The sequence below is a fragment of the Balaenoptera physalus genome (genome assembly GCF_965194825.1).
Source record: "Balaenoptera physalus genome assembly, chromosome: 1".
Lineage (NCBI taxonomy): Eukaryota > Metazoa > Chordata > Mammalia > Artiodactyla > Balaenopteridae > Balaenoptera > Balaenoptera physalus.
This window is the reverse complement of record NC_138882.1, coordinates 115,117,946-115,135,858: the sequence shown is the minus strand read 5'-3', so window position 1 is coordinate 115,135,858 and position 17,913 is coordinate 115,117,946. Positions and strand designations below refer to the sequence as shown.

The following is a 17,913-nucleotide window of genomic DNA, read 5'->3' as shown; positions in this document are numbered from 1 at the left end:
AAGACCTTTCTAACCCATTTCTGTGAGGTTCAACTCAATAAAACCAGCAAACACACCCACAACTTTGTTTTCTCTGTGATTAAAGCCTTGAGTTTTTTTGTGGAAAGTGACACACCAAGAAAGCCAGCTTGCTCATGTTGGTGACAGAAGCAAGGATATCTACACAAGTAGGGTCTGGGCCATTTGGGGGTGGGGGGTGGGAGAAATAAGTTAGCATTAATATGAGGATCTGTGAACGTTTCTGGGTTAATTTTTTAGGAATATATGGAATTCACTGGCTGGGTAAATGCAGTCACACTCAGTCTTCAGCTTGTTCAGCTCCAGGCCCTGGGATGGGGGTGGGCAGGCCTGACAAAGCAGCGTGGAGCTTTTAGAGTCTCCCCTGAAGCTGTTTCCTCACTCCCCACCCCCCTCAGCCTGCATTCCTGGGGAGCATCTTAACATCTGCCCAGGGCTTCAGAACTCTGCACACTCATTCATTCATTCAACAAATATTTGTTCAGCACTTACCATGCGCCAGGCCTTCCCATCAGGAACTACTCACTGAGTGTCTTCCATGATGCCCTGTGCAATTTCTCCACTAGGCATGTAGGCCTACACCCTGCTCACTCCCTCACTCCCCACAGGAGCTTATGATCTAGCTTGGGCTGTGAAACATTCAGTAAACCATGAGCACAGGAGGCAAATGGGAAAAGGCTGGGATCTGTGGCCAGACTGGCCCAACTGAAATCCTGACATTAAGGCAATTGGCAATAATTAGCTGGTTGATCTTGGGCAGGTGTTTAACTTCCCTGAGCCTCAACTTATTTAAAAATGGAGACTAGGGACTTCCCTGGTGGTCCAGTGGGTAAGACTCCGTGCTCCCAATGCAGGGGGCCCGGGTTCTAATCCCTGGTCAGGGAACTAAATCCCACGTGCCGCAACTAAGACCTGGCACGGCCTAAATACATAAATAAAATTTTAATGGAGAATAATAAAATATATTCCTTACAGGGTTATTGATTTAATGGGACATAAAGACATAGAGACCACCAATATTAGGTAAATACATAAAGGCCACCAATATTAGGTAAAACCTTTTAAGATTCAGCAAAATTTTGTTTTTATTTTCATTTTAATACTTTTCAAAGTAATGCCTATACATAATTATAACAGTAACTCACAGCACTTACTTTGTACTGCACACTAGTCCAAGTATTTTACATAGATTAAATTAGTTCACTCTAAAAACAGCTTTCTGAGGAAAGCACATTATTACACTAATTTGCAACAAAATATGTAACCGAGCAACAGAGAGGTTAAGTGACTTGCCAAGGTCACACAGCTAGTAAGTTGCAGTACCAGGCTTCAAATCATGTTCATATGCACATAGTTCAACAACTCAAAAAACTCTACAAGACTTATGAAAAACAGCCACCCTCTTCATTCCCTTCCCTGCCCTTCCCACTCTATATATTCAACTAATATGCTTATAGAAGATAAGGACTTAAGTCTCTTTTACCACTACTGGAAACCACCACATACCTGTGACACTCCACATTTTCCCTCTTCCATCCTTTCAATATCATTTCTAATTAGATTAATATTCAATGTTTACATTATTATCATCTGTAATGCGATTACAGGCAAGCCCTGCAGTATGCTATCTTTCTCTTTCCTCCTTATACAACTAGTAACAAGAATTAATACTGGTCTTATTACTTTTCTTAGTTTCTATGCATCTTCCACTAATCTATCACCAAACTCTCCATCCTGTTCATCTCCACTCCTTCTACTTAAACACATCAAAAGTTTATTAATCCCTTGAACTCACCTTTCCCAGAGCCTTTCTGCTCCAATCTAGACTGGATGACTCTAGTTCTGCTGCACAGCCATATCTTAGGAGCTCCTTTCATCATCTCTGTAATCACATTTGCTTCTTTCTTGGGCTAGTTCACCTGGGTTCTTTAAATTCTGATGAAGTTAAATTTCAATTTTCTTTTCATTTGTGGTTTTTGTGTCCTACTGAAGAAATCCTTGCCTACTCCAAAGTCGTGAAATTTTTCTAAGTTTTCTTCTAGAAGCTTTATAATTTTAGCTTTTCTGTTTAGGTCTGGGATCCATTTCAGTTACTTTTTGTGCATGGCGTGAGGTAAGGGATAAGGTTCTTTATTTCCATATAGCTATCCAGTTGATCCAGCATCATTTCTTGAAAAGATTTTCCTTTTCCCCATTGAAATACCTCAGACACTATGTCAAAAATCAATTGACTATATGTGTTTGGATCTATATCTGAACTCTCTATTATCTTCTATTGACCCATATATCTATCCTTATGCCAATACCTAGAATGTCTTGATAACTGTAACTTTATAGTAAGTCTTCAAATTAAGTAGTGTAAGACTTCCTTCTAACTTTGCTCTTTTCAAAATTGTTTTGGCCATTCTAGGTCTTCTGCATTACCCTATAAATTTTAGAATCAGCTTGATTGTGATTGCATTGAATCTACAGGTCAATTTGCAGAAACTGACATCTTAACAATATTAAGTCTTCCAATTCATGAACATGGCATACCTCTCCATTTATTTAGGTCTCCTTTCATTTATCTTAGCAATGTTTTGTACTTTTTAGTGTACAAGTCTCACATAAGTCTTGTAAAATATGTCCCCGAGTACTTCACGTGTGTTTTTTTAAAAATAAACTTTATTTTTTAGAGCAGTTTTAGGTTCATGGCAAAATCCAAGTACAGAGAGTTCCCATATGCCCCCCACCTCCACATACACACAACTGCCCCCACCACAGGTGTTTTTTATGCTATTATAGTAAGTAGTATTTTTTAAATTGCATTTCCAATTGTTCATTGCTGGTATAGAGAAAAAGAATTTTTATATTTGACCTTGTATCCTGTGAACTTGCCAACCTACTTATTAGTTCTAGTAGCTTTTCTGTAGAATTTTAGGATTTTCCACATACCCAATCATGTCACCTGCAAATAAATATTATTTTACTTCTTCTTTGCCAATCTGTATGTCTTGCCTTATTGCCCTGGCTAGGACCTTCACAGCAATATTAAAAATAAGTGGTGAAAAAAAAAGTGGCGAAAGCAGACATCCTTAGATCTTAGAGGGAAAATAGTCTTTCACCGTTAAGAATAAGATGTAGGTTTTCGGATGGGAGGGATTGGGGAGTTGGGATTGACACATATACACTACTGATACTGTGCATAAGATAGACAACTGAGGGAAACATACTGTATAGCACAGGGGACTCTACTTAATGCACTGTGGTGTCCTAAATGGGAGGGAGATCCAAAAGGGAGGGGATATGTGTATGTATATGGCTGATTCATTTTGCTGTGCAGTAGAAGCTAATACAACATTGTGAAGCAACTATCCTCCAATAAAAATTAATTAAAAAATAAATTAAAAAAATTTTTTTAAACTAAAAAAAAAAGATGTAGGTTTTCATGGAAGACCTTTATCAAGTTGAAGAAGTTCCCTGGTACTCATAGTTTACTGGAAGGTTTTCATAAATGGGTGTTGAATTTTGCCAAAGGCTTTCAATGCATATTTATAAAGATATATTTTCTTCACTTCTAATGTTGTAAATTACACTTATTGATTTTTTTAAATTTTTTTTTAAATTTATTTATTTTAGGATCTGTTGGGTCTTCGTTGCTGCGCATGGGCTTCCTCTAGTTGCGGCGAGTGGGGGCTACTCTTTGTTGTGGTGTGCGGGCTTCTTATTGCAGTGGCTTCTCTTGTTCCGGAGCGCAGGCTCTAGGTGCGTGGGCTTCAGTAGTTGCAGCATGCAGGCTCAGTAGTTGTGGCTCGCGGGCTCTAGAGCCAGGCTCAGTAGTTGTGGCGCACGGGCTTAGTTGCTCTGCGGCATGTGGGATCTTCCCGGAGCAGGGATCGAACCCATGTCCCCTGCATTGGCAGGTGGATTCTTAACCACTGTGCCACCAGGGAAGCACCCAATTATTGATATTTAAATGTTAAATTAACCTTGCATTCCTGGGATAAGCCCTACTGAATCGTGACATATTTACCTGTTAGTATATTGCTGCATTCATTTTGCTAATAGTTGAAGGATTTTTCCTTGTTCCTGATGGATATTGGTTTATAATATTTTTCTTGTAATGTCTTTGTCTGGTTTAATATCAGCCTCATAAAATGAACTGGAAAGTATACTATCCAATTCTATTTTCTGAACGTTCTTCAGGGCTAAAGGATTGGTATTATTATCTCTTCCTTAAATAATTCACCAATACTACCATCTGGGCCTAGGAATTTTCTTTGTGAAAACATTTTTTTGTGTGTGTGTGTGAAAACATTTCTTAATATGACTTTAATCACTTTTATTGACATATGGATATTCAGAAATGTTTCTTCTTGAGTCACTATTGGAAAATTGTGTCTTGCAAGGAATTTTTCCATTTCATCTAAGTTTTCAAATGTATTTGCAGTTATTCATAATATCTTTTTATTATCCCCTTAATTAATGTAGGATTTTAGTAGTGTTTTCTCTTTTCCCAGATACTGATAATTTATGTCTTGTTTTTCTTGATCATTCTATTTAGATGTTGTCAACTTTATTGATTTAAAAAACCTGGGGGCTTCCCTGGTGGCGCAGTGGTTGAGAGTCTGCCTGCCAATGCAGGGGACATGGGTTCGAGCCCTGGTCTGGGAAGGTCCCACATGCCACGGAGCAACCAGGCCCGTGGGCCACAATTACTGAGCCTGCGCATCTGGAGCCTGTGCTCCGCAACAAGAGAGGCCGCGATAGTGAGAGGCCCGCGCACCGCGATGAAGAGTGGCCCCCGCTTGCCGCAACTATAGAGAGCCCTCGCACAGAAACGAAGACCCAACACAGCCAAAAATAAATTAATTAATTAATTTAAAAAAAAAAAACCTAAATCTTTTATTTCATTGATTTTCTCTATTTTTCTTTTTTTTTTTTTTTAATTTTTGGCTGCCTTGGGTCTTCATTGCTGCACGCGGGCTTTCTCTAGTTGCAGCGAGCGTTGCGGTGCGCAGGCTTCTCATTGCGGTGGCTTCTCTTGTTGCAGAGCACAGGCTCCAGGAGCGTGGGCTTCAGTAGTTGCAGCACATGGGCTCGGTAATTGTGGCTCATGGGCTCCAGAGCACAGGCTCAGTTGTTGTGGCGCATGGGCTTAGTTGCCACACCATGTGGGATCTTCCTGGACCAGGGTTTGAACCCGTGTCCCCTGCGTTGGCAGGCGGATTCTTAACCACTGCGCCATGAGGGAAGCCCTCTATTTTTCTGTTTTCTGATCTTTATTATTTCCTTCCTTCTACTTCCTTTGGACTCAAATTGCTCCTCTTCTCCTAGCTTCTTAAGGTAAAAGCCTCAATCACTGATTGGAGAACTTTCTTCTTTTCTAAGCTATTAATTATCTTCTGAGCACTGCCTTAGCTGTATCCCATTAATTCTGAAAAGTTTCTTCACCTTTATTCAAAATATTTTAAAGTTTCCTTTATGATTTCTAATTTGACCATTACATTATTTAGAGGTGCATTGTTTTTACCAAATATCTTTGTTATTGATTTTTAATTTAATTCCATTCTTATTAGAAAACATACTCTGTATGATTTTAATTGTTTTACATTTATGGAGACTTGTTCTATGACTCATAATATGGCCTAATGCTATTGTTGGCTAGAGTGTTCTATAAATGTCAATTAGGTCATGTTGGTTGATAGTATTATTAATATCTTCCATATCCCTACTGATATTGTCAGTTTGTCCTGTTAGTTACTGAAAAAGGAATGTTGAAATCTCTAACAATAATAGTGGGTTTGTTAATTTCTTTATTAGTTTTTGTTGCCATGTATTTTGAAGCTCTGTTATTGGATGTACACACACTTAGAATTTTTATGTCCTCCTGATGAATTGTACTCTCAACTACTATGAAATGACCTTCTTGGGGCTTCCCTGGTGGCGCAGTGGTTGAGAATCTGCCTGCCAATGCAGGGGACATGGGTTCGGGCCCTGGTCTGGGAAGATCCCACGTGCCGCGGAGCAACTAGGCCTGTGAGCCACAACTACTGAGCCTGTGCGTCTGGAGCCCGTGCTCCACAACAAGAGAGTCCGCAACAATGAGAGGCCCGCGCATCGCGATGAAGGGTGGCCCCCGCTTGCCGCAACTGGAGAAAGCCCTCCCACAGAAACGAAGACCCAACACAGCCAAAAATTAATTAATTAATTTTAAAAAAAAAATGACCTTCTTTATCCCATATGAAATTTCTTGTTCTAAGACACCCTTTGATATTAATATAGTCATGCTAGCTTTTTTATGATTGGTGTTTGCATGGTATAACTTTTCCATCCTTTTACTTTTAATCTACCTGTGTATTTATATTTAGATTCCCTCTAGAAAGTGCATAGTTGGGTTTTGCTTTTTTATCCAGTTGGTCTATCTCTGCCTTATAATTGGGGTGTTTAGAACCTTTATATTTGATAACAGTTATTAATATGGTTGGGCTTAAGTCTACCATCTTCATATTTTGTCCTATCTTTTTTCCCTTTTTGCTTGTCTAATTTTGTGTTGAGTATTTTTAGTACTCCAATTTATCTCCAATACTGATTTATTAGCTAGAGCTCTCTGGGTTTTTGTCTTTGGGGTTTTTTTTTGTTTTTTTTGTGTGCGTGTGGTTGCTCTGGGGTTTATAACACGCATACTTTACTTGATCCAGAATGTACTTCCAGGTAAAAGCCTAGGTGATGATAGAGCTCACCTCATTTGTCTCTCTTCCCTTAGGGATCACAGTCCTGTACTACCTCTAGTCCAACATCAGAAAACAGGTGTTTCATACATTTTGTACAGTTTCTAGTTGTTTACAGTGGCAGGGTAAATGTGGCCCCTATTACTCCATCATAGATTAAAGCAGAAGTCCACTTATGCTTTTTTAAAAATCCATTTACTAACAATTTTGAGGAGGTAGTGGAAAGTAAACACATGTGTTCAGTCTACCACATTTAGCTGGGAACCCACTTCAATTTTTAAAATTATAAACAAAACATAATACTTTTCAAATTAATAATTATCCCAAAACAGTGAGAAGGATAAAAATTGTTTTCAACTTTTCACCAAAGTGTCTATATAGTCAGATCAGTGAGGACTGACTTGAGCCATAAGTCAGGTTCCACATCTAACTGTTTTCTTTACTTACTTTCAGAAGGATCTCTTGATAAAAAGAATTGTGCCCAAAGCTTGTTCTGCTTTCTCTCCAAACCCAATACTTATCATTAGCTCAGCTTAAGCTGGTTATTCAGGTGTCTTCACAGCAATATGACTTGTATATGATTTTGCTCTAAGAAGTACAACTCTGAACAATATTTTTGTAGTTTTGGTCTCCTCCCTACCTTTACTGACAAAATTAATCAGTTTCCTATACTTACTCTGGAAAATATCATTTGCTTTGCCAGAGACATAACCATACTTTGTTTAAAAATTGTAGGGAGTTCCCTGGCGGCCTAGTGGTTAGGATTCTGGGCTTTCACTGCCATGGCCCAGGTTCAGTCTCTGGGTGGGGAACTGAGATCCTGCAAGGCACATGGAGTAGCCAAAAAAAAAAAAATGTGTCAAAATTTGATGGCTTTGTGCCACTAGAGGACAAAGTCCTATAGAAACAATATCCTTAGGGACCATTACAATAAAGTCCACTTTTCAAACATTCAGCACTATATTTCTTATTTGAACTTCTCATTTTCAGCTACTGTGCCAAATCAACACTCCTATAAAATATTTTGTCCTAGCTCATACAGATTCATGGTGTATATTCATACTAGAGCCGTATTCAATATTTACACTTAGAGAGTTATCCTGTATTGCACTATTGATAATATTATCTTCATCATTCATTTTACTCTTCAATGAACTACTCTGGAATCATAAGAAATTTAATGCAACACAAGAGTAACAACAAAAATGTAGATTTTTACAATTAAGAATTTTAACACTGTCCTGATATGAAACACATTATCTAAAATAATCTATAACTGATAACTGAAATTAGCTATGATGAACTGACCAATGCAGTCCTTGCAGTGAATATGATGAAACAATTATTAAGAAAGTAATAGAATTTCTTAATCTTTCATTTTAGATTAGTTAGGTGTATGTGAACAAAATTGTTCCATCAGTTTTTCCTCTAAAACCATCAAATCACTTGCAAACTCCTGGATAGATCACCAGTTTATGGACCACCTTTGAGAAACCCTGTTTTAATGATAGGCATTTGTATCTCTAATCAGTGGTAGTAATTACTGATTTTCAGTGCTTCACACAAAGAAGATATTTAATACCCACATAATAAATTTTTAAACAATATTTTTTGGTTTTGTACGTGTCAAGCACTATTCTAAACTCTGAGGATAGAGCAGTGAACAAGACAGGTATTGTCTTCCTCTCTACTGGAAAGAAGCAGACAATATAAAGAAAACAGGTAAGTTCAGAAAATGTTAATGATATAAAGGAAACAGTGTAATGAGATAAAGTGTGACTTGCGGAGGGCAGGAACTACTTTAGATAGGGTGGTCAGGAAATACCTCACTAAGGAGACCACAGTCGAACAGAATGCTGAGAGATGAGAAGGAGGCAGACATTGAGGAACTGAGAACATTCTAGACAGAAGGCCCAGAAAGTGCAAAGATCTTGAGGGAGTGGTAGTGGTGTGGCCTTTTGGGGGAACAGAGAGAAGGCTGAGGTGCCTGAAGCAGAATGAGCAAGAGGAATGACAGGATGAGGAAAGGCTGGCAAGGCACTCAAGTGCCAGATTAGTAGAGCCTTGTGGGCTGTGGTGAGGAGTGTGGGTAGCTACTAGAAGATTGTAAGCAGGGGAGTGACAGGAGCTAATTTATCTTTACAAAAGATCGCTGGATGCTCCACAGAGTATGGAAAGGTTGGAGAGAAGCAGAGCAAGAGCAAGGAGACCAGTTACAAGGGTATTTAATAATTGAAGCAAGAGGTGACTAGGGTGGGAGCAGTAGAGATGGAGAGAACTAGATGGATTGGGGAAGTATTTTTCATAGAGAATGGGCAAGACTTGCCAATGCACTGAATAAATTAATGAACGAGATAATTAATGAATAGTCACTAAAATGGGGAGATCCACAAGGAGAAAGGTCAGCATGTGCTGTAGAAGAAGTTAAGGAAAGCTTTCTGGAGGAGGCAGAATGAGAGCTGGGCTTGAGAGATGATCTAGCTATGGCTAAGAAGCGAAGCAGTAGGGATCCAACTGCAAACAAATCAATGAAGTGGGACTGACTTTCTATGTGTTTGGAGACTCATGAGTTGCTAGCTTGGTGTAGGTGTTGACTGTTGAGGAACAAGCAGGATAATGGGGTAGAATAGGATGGGAAGGGGCTGAATCATGGAAGATCCTGGAAAGCCCAGAGGGGTGAACTCTGTGCCTAAACCCTACCTAATTCCCAGGACAGCTGTTCCTTAGACTTCCCACTAAGCAGACTAGCAATGAGCCCTTTCGCCAAGTTCCATGCCTGGACCCAGGCACCCATCTCACTGCCTCCCAGGAAAGGCCCAGAGCACTCACTGATCTGCCCAACATCAAGGTGACCTATGAGTCAGTGGGCTGGGAGCTGGAACAGGTCCCTGGTACATTTACTGTCCCTGGCAAATATGGCAACTCCTAACACTCTATAAATGTCTCAGATAACAAATAAATTATACCTTTTTTTTTTTTGGCATCAGTCTGTCTCTGCCAAAGGTGGTGGGTTTTTGCCAACACCAGATAGGAAGCTCTGCCAGGACCACCTTGGAGACCACCCACCCCCTCCTCTCAGCAGTCTGGCAGCCCAGCCTTTCCTGTCTCCACCAAGGAAGGGGTGTGCTCCACCACTCCATAATAAGAATCTGTTACACCTGGAGAGGAGGCCTGACTCTTTGACAGACCACACTGGTGAGGATTAGATTCCCAGATTCTGCCCCCTCTATGACTGTACTAGATATTTCTCTGCCACGTGGTTCCAGCTCAACTGTGAGCTCCATATGGGCAAGGACACTGCCTGTCTTGTATATGTTTGCCCCAGCCACCGACACAGTGAGTGTTTGGAACACATTTTCTGAACAAATGAATAAATGACTGACTTTGTTGTGGATTTGGGGGAGGGGACACAAAAACTACTCAATGCAGAAACAGCTCTCCTGGAGGTCTGCTCACTCCCCTCATGGAGACAACAGCTGCCTTTTACTCGGTTGTGTACAATGTACAACACAGGTGCTAGGCACATTTCCCACATTAGCTCATTTAATAGTCACAACAGCATCCCCCCTTTAGTGCGCTCTTATCCTCATTTTACTGATGAGGAAACTGAAGGTCAGACAACTTAAGGTCATACTGTTAGCAAGAGGCAGAGTCAGGACTCCTACCTAGAGCTGACCAACCCCAAAGCCCTCATCCTTTCAGATCATAGTCCTAGAGCGACTCCATGGGCAAAGGCACCAGAGTCTCCCACCTGCCACTCTGGAGGGCAATTCAGCAGATCTTCAGCTCACCCTCCCACCTTAGCAGGAAGCCGTTTATCAGATTAACAACCCACCTGCTCCCACAGCAGAGAGCAGGGCCCTGAGGAAATAGAACTCGGATTGGCTGGAACTTCTGTGAGGACAAAAGACACAGGGACACTTCAGGTCTTGGAGCAGGGAAGCAATCTTGTGCTTTTCCCTTTCCCAGGGGGAGACTGGGATGTGTCCTTTGACTTAAGTGTCAGCATGAAGTAACGAATAGAACACAGGATTTGGAGCCAGACAGATGTGGGTTTGAGTTCTGACATGCTGAGTGACCTTGGACAAACCACTTAGCCTTTCCAATTCTCAGTTCCTTCAGCTGAAGAATGGTTTAATGCCTCCTCCTTCATGGGATTGTCTTGGGTATTAAATGAAGTGGCATATTTAAGGTGCTCACTCCACAACTCAAGCAAGAGCTGTCCTTTTCTCTCTCAACTGGATAGGGTACCCATTACTGGTCCCACTTGTCAGATGAGCAAACTGAGGCTCCAAGATATTGAGTGGCCTACATTAGGAATAGAGGCCATCTCCTAACTCACAAAATGAGGCTCTTTCCACTGCTTTTTTTTGGCTTGTTCCTCAAAAGCAAAAACAGTAAACCCCCTAAAACTGGTAGTTTCACCTTAAATATGTAACTGTCTGGATCCTCCTCCTCTTCTTGCTCCCCTTCCCTGAATTCTTATCTCACCAGTCTCTTTGCACACAAATCAGACTGATCATCATAAAGCAATAGAGAGGTTCATGGGCAGGATGGGAGGTAAACACAATTCTCTCCACAAGCAAGACAAGCCCTCTCTGTTGGTGTAAAATCATGACTCACTCAAGGCCTTTTATGAGGGCCAGATGCTGAGCACGTCTAAATTGCTTCAAATTGCTTCTATGCTGTGTGTTGGTGGTGGGGAGGGGAACAGCCAACATCTATATATATTTATACATTTACCAGGAAATGTGTTGATATTGTTTTCCAATCAGGATTTACCATAAGCCAGAAGTCCCACACCTATTGAATAGGCCAAACCCAGCCCACTGTCAACAGAGAAAAGTTTATCTCAAACATAAAAGATTTTAAATCAAAATGGATGTTAGAAGAGCAGGATTCCCAGCATTGTTGGGCAGCCAGGGCTGTCTCTAGCAGCTGACAGGGTGAGTGATGGTTGTTTCTGAGCTCAGACTTCATCCTGGGAGCCCTAGAAGCTAGGCAAGGGAAGCTTCCAAGGAAGGAAAGGATCTCTTTTTGGACTGCAACTGCTCTACATGTAGGTCTTCGGAAATTCCTCGTATGGCCTCTGACCACCCAGAGCCTATCTGTGGGTTGGCCCGCTGTCAGCAGCCCCGCACCAGCCTGACTCTCTATGGAGCCACAGCTTGGGTGTTCCCCAAGGCAACCTGACCCCAGAGATCTGCGTGGACCCCCCATGCCTAGATGTTACATCTTGTAGACTTAAGTCACTGTCCAACACGTAAGCTTTCTCCTTTTTTCTCTCTAGCATTTTCAACCTCACACTCTTCTAAGAAGTCTCTTCTCCCAAATGCCAGCTGCTCCTCTTCCCTGCAAAGCTTTCCTCTGTGCCCACTGGACTCCTTATTCCATGGCAAATCAATGTCCTTCATCCTTCACCTCCTCACAGAAGGCTCTCTTCTCTTCTTGGACCTCACTGAGACCTGGTCACAGGCACCTCCTGCAGCCATCCTCAGTGATGACTTTTTGCTCTCTCATACATGTTTATCTGCCTGAGTCAGCAGATGAAGCCAGATGGTGGGGCCAGTGTCCTCACACCCCCGTGTGCAAGACCATTGCTCCCCACGAGCGTAACTCCCTTGGGGCTCACACTGTCTGGCTGCACCAGCTTGCCTGTGTTCCCCTGTCTCCCTGCTCCCACGATCGTCCTGGAGCAGTTCAGTGTGCAGGGGGAGGACCCTCCCATGCCATGCCTTACCCCTTGCATCGAGTCATCCTGGTCTCCCACGTCCATCACCTGCTGCCACAGACACACTGTTCGTCTCGTCACTGCCAGATATGCCATTCACTGGCTCAGGCTCCCAACCCTCTAGCTGTGTATCTGTTTGATCCCTCCTCTTTCTCCCAGTCCATCATCCTCAAACGGCCTTCTCTCCTTTCGAACCAAGCTTAAACTATTCTCTCGCCCACACCCTCCATGCCTGACACCCCTATTCTTCTGCTGTCCCCCACCCCAGCCCAGTCCTCTGCACCATGTGCCATTCACCTTCTCCTTCTCCTTCTGTGCCAACAGCTGAGAGCTACAGAAGAAAATCACATGCCCCACATCCCCACAAATATGCCTGCACCAGACACGGCTGGTTGCCAATTCCAATATGTCTATTATCACCATCTTAGAATCTTGATTTAGATAAAAATCTTTAGAATCTTTAGAATTTTGATCTTGAGTAAAAGTATTCCCCAACAGTCCTTGGAGCTAGACATGGCTATATATAACTTAGTTCTGACCAATAGGATTAGCAGAATTATTGTTTGGCAGCTTCTGGGAAATTTCTTTAAGATACACCTGGGATGTGCCCTTTGTCTCTTCCTCCTCGTCCCTCATCCTCCTGCTTGGAACATTGATGCGATGCCTGGAGTTCATCTTGGACCATAATTATGAGGGCCATATCTGAAGGACAGCAGAAAGCAGTCTGGGTTTCTGAGTACTGTAGAGCCTGAATTGCCTACAGTAGACTTCTTTTATGTAAGAGAGAAATAAATGTTACTCTGCTTAATCCACTGTTTTTTAGGTCTCCATTACTCACAGCTGCTCACAGTAGAAATGAATTTAACACAGTGCCCTGAACACACAATCAATTCTTCTTCTTGTCCTTGGTCTGCTTTCTTTCCTGATACCCTCAGGCTCCAGGCCAAGCTAGCCCTGTACCCCATAGACCCCAACACATTCAACTCCCACCTCTTCCCCAATCTCACTAAGTGACCTTACATTCTTTGGTAGGTGGCTGGATATAAAATAAGCATTAAAAAATGCATAACTTTATTCTACTGGAAAACAGTAGCAAAGGAAATAAGGAAAGTATTACATTTAAGCAACCCAAATTATAACACACTTAGAGATCTATATAATAAGAAGGAGATAGGACTTAAATGAAGTAAATGCATTGGAATATATAAAATGAGATCTGGATAATGGAAAATTATACTATGTTTTTGGAGCAGAAGACCTACTAAGTAAAAATTTCAGTTTCCTCAAATTATTAATATATACATTGAATTAGTTCCAATTAGAATATAAACAATGTATTCAATGGAATTTTATAAAATTATCTTCAAATTCATGTGAAGAATAAATGACTGAAAATGGCTAAGAAAATTGTGAAAAGAAGAAAAGTTAAAGGGTTTTGCCTTACCAGAACATATTATAGAGTCAAACAGAAATAGAAAAACAGGTCAGTAAAAAAAAAAAAAAGAAAGAAAATCCACATCAATAGCAGTATTTATGAAAAGTTAACATGGGAATTCCCTGGCAGCTCAGTGGTTAGGACTCCTCACTTTCACCACTGAGGGCCAGGGATCAATCCCTGGTCAGGGAACTAAGATCCCACAAGCCATGTGGAGGGGCAAAAAAAAAAAGTTAACACATGATACACGTGGAAGTTCAATTTGGTAGGAAGAGAACAGACTATTTAATAAATGATGCTGGCACAACTGATTATCCATGTGGGAGGAAGTAAAAAGGGATTCTAATCTTATACATTATACAAAAAAAAGAATTCCAGACAGATAAAAAAATAAAAGTAAAGAGTAAAACAGTGAAAAAAATATTGCAAGAAAACTTTGGAGACTATATTATAAACTGAAGATAGGGGAGACCTTCCTAACAAAGACTGGAAACCTGGAGACTCTAAAAAAGATGAAAGATTATTTTAACCATATAAATGTTTATAACTTTCGTACCATAAACAAAAGCCATAGAGAAATAAAGTATCTGGGAAAATATTAATTTGTATTTTTTTTAAAAAGTAGGCAACTATGATGCAAAGAGTACATTAAAATGACCCCAAGATCATGTGTATGTATATATGTGTCTGTATGTGTGTCTGCAAAGATTATATTGGGGCTCCAAGAAGTTCTCTATGAATAGCACCCCTCTTTCTTGCTCAAGGTTCTGAAAAAGTTGAAAGTAAACAAAGAGTAAAAATGGGGACCAAAATATCCAATTTTTAATGATAGAGGTTAAGTCCCCTTTGCTGTGTTCCACCCAGACCCTTAAGCCTCTCCTCTATTAAACTCTAGGTTGCTCATAGTCAGGCTGAAAACTTACATCCTTCCTCATTCAGTCACATAGAAAAGGTGACTCTTCTGGTAGCTCTTAAAATTTCTAGTTTCTCCTTGATTCCCTATTTCTGAGTATACCCCCATTCCTGAACTGATCACAGTGTCAGAATGAGACATACTGATTGGCGTTAACAATCAGACCCTGGAGTTGGTGGGGGAGGGGTGTCAGTCATACGAACTGGGAGACTAACTATGAGGGAGCTGTGAATTTCCCCAACAAGTCCAAAAACTTCCTGTAAGGGAAGAGGGGAAATGGAAGTGCAAGCGCCCCCTACCCAGCGGAAATGTGAGGTCCATAGCCTTGGAGAGCCCCAGGTGACAGGCAAGCTGACACCTGAAGAATGAAAAGGAGTTAGCAGGGGAAAAGAAGGGTGGAAGGCATTCCAGGCGGAGCAAACAGCATGTATAAAGCTCTGGAGATAAGAGATAATATGAAGCGCGCAGAAACTGCTAGTATTTCAATATGTCTGGAGCACAGGGTGAGATGGGCATTGACAAGAGATGATACTGAACTGGTGGGCAGAGAGCAGACAAAGATTGTGCGCTCTTTGATGATGGGGATGGAATTTATATTTCCTAGTCAGTTTAGTACAGGCTTGAGATAAACAGATATGGGATTGGGTTCAATCCCAAATCTCTCTCAATAGTTATGGGCAACCTCTCTGAGCTTCAGGTTTTTCTTTTTTTCTTTTTTCTTTTTTTTTTTAAACTATCTAATCTATAAAATGCAACTATTAATAGCTCCCTCACAGAGTTGCTAGAGGATTAAATGACAAGGTGTATGTATGGCCTCTGACATACAGATGGTCTGGATAAAAAGTAGCTGTTATTATTACTATCAGTGCCTCTCGCAGGCCTAGCATTCCTGCCCTCAAAGACCAAACAATGCCTAGGTAGCATGAGTGAACACTTGTGGGCTGAAGGACTAGCACCCCATGAATTTGCCCCTGGACATGGCTCCTTACTCCAGCAGTCCCTTAGCACCCCCAACCCTACGGTGCCCTCCCCAATCTCAAGGTGCTCATAACTGCCAAGAAGCACCTAAAACTCAGATACCAAAGGGCTGGGGCCCCAGACTCCTCAGCCTCCGGAGATTACTCTGCCCCATAGATGTACTCTGGCTGGCAGGTCCTGAAATGACAAAGTAATCAGGGCTAATCTGGACTGGGGAGGGGCCAGGAGGAGCCCAAGGAGAGTCATAGCTGCCTGAGGGAGATTTGGGGAGGGCTGGGCTGGGTGAGACTTCTCAAAGCCTTTGTTGGCCTACTCTGGGAAGCCTGGGAGACTAACTCCCTCTAGCAGGAACTCTAGAGCCTTAGCACCCCTTTCAGGGCCTTTGCAAGTGAAAAGGCTTACCATGTCTGAATATCTGGACACTAGGTCTGTCACTCATATCTCCCCGGAGGCTGAAGGCCGTTAGGTGTCTCTGTTCAGAAGCTGTTGGACACAGACTTTTTCTAGGTACTCCTGAAGGGTCTAGGGAAATGGCAGGTGTTGACTATACGATACCTACTTGATCACAGATATGCACAGTCTGTAAAAGCTTCAACTTTGAAGTCACACAGAACAGGGTTTGAACCTCAGCTCTGCTCCTCACTGTGTGACCTTGGGAAAGGTTCTTTACACCCTAATCCTCAATTTTCTCATCTGTAAAATAGGGAATAGTACTGTTGAGAAGATTAAATAAGATAACATATGTGAGGTACTAGATATGATCCTTCATAAATCAGTTCCTATCCTTCCTTTGATGCCACCAGGCTCCTTTTCCCACTCTTGGATCCTTTCTCTTATTCTTTAGCCCCTATCTAGTCTCCTATCCAAGTGGAGCTACCCAGCTGGTGACCTGAATATACGGGTCTGACATTTACAGAAAGACAGACAGGTAGGAGAAATGATGTTGAGAAACACCAGCATGTAAATCATTAAAACCATGGGGACAGATGATGGCTGTCTATCCCCAGGAAGAGTATGGCAAGGGAGAAAAAGAGAGCGTCTGGGGTGGACACCAGCCTTAAAATCAGGTGGAGAAAGAACTCATGAAGGTGTCAGAGATGGAACAGCTAGAAGAGTAGGAAGAAAATCAAGAGGTCATGGTGCCTTAAAGGAAAAACAGTTTGGAAGAGGGAATGAATAATAGTGTCAAACAGTCTGAGAGGTCAAGGAAGATGAAGACTCAAAAGTGACGTTGACATGCCCATCAGGATCTCTGGGTTTCCTGGGAGGTGCCGCTCAGAATGATCCTAGATAGGAAGGGCAGGCAATGGAGCCTCTGTCCTGCTTATGGCTGTATCTGAGCTGACCTTTGCCCTTTGCTTTCTAGTTCCAACAGTGCAGGACCCAAACCTTGTCACTACACTCTCTCAGCCTGGCCTGTTACATTTTGTGTTCTATAAAGTCTCCTCAGATGGAAAGGGCTACAAACCATGAGTACAGCACACATAACACACCTGGGAAAGGCACCAGTCCTGGTGCATCTCTAATTTTCTCTTTGATCCTGAGCAAGCCATAGTTCCTCAATGGACCTCAGTTTTCCCATCAGTAACTTAGAGGATCAGAGGGGATTACCTTTAAGGGCTCCTTCCAACTCTCATATTCCATGATCCAATAAGCCACATGAAGAGACAGACTCTTGCTTAGCTTTTTCTGAGCAGGGACCATTTTCTGATGTAAAATGCTTGCTCAGAAATCACAGGCTGTGTGTTAATTAGCCATGGGCAAGAAAGCATAAGCCCGCCTGAGTAACTCCCTCACTCTGCATCCAACTGCAGGACCTACAGTCATGTAGATTTCAAACACAATGAAGAAAGGATATCACACTGAATAGATGTTTGACTTCAGAGAAAGCCCTGCTCTTTAAGCCCTTTGGTGCTTGTGTCCAATGAGGGACAGCATAAGATTGGTGACTAAGCCCAGCTTCAAATCCCTGCTTATGAGTTGTGTTACCTCAGGCAAATTATCTAGCCTTTCTGTATATTGTTTTTCTCTACCGTTAAATAAGGATAATAATATACCTATTTCGTAAGACTGACATGCTGATTAAATGAGTTAATATTTATAAAGCACGTAGAACAGCACCTGGCAT

The 17,913-nt window shown here is 41.7% G+C and overlaps 1 long non-coding RNA gene across 1 annotated transcript in view; it reads right to left on the bottom strand.

Moving 5' to 3' along the window:
* Positions 1–4,304: 4,304 nt before the first annotated feature.
* LOC309636548 overlaps positions 4,305–17,913 on the bottom strand; it is a 34,808-nt gene continuing 21,199 nt past the window's right edge. The window contains exons 5-6 of the long non-coding RNA XR_014250067.1: positions 4,894–16,307; positions 4,305–4,590 (exon numbers count right to left, since the gene is read on the bottom strand). This is a non-coding gene — a long non-coding RNA (uncharacterized lncRNA). The remainder of the gene's footprint in view (positions 4,591–4,893; positions 16,308–17,913) is intronic.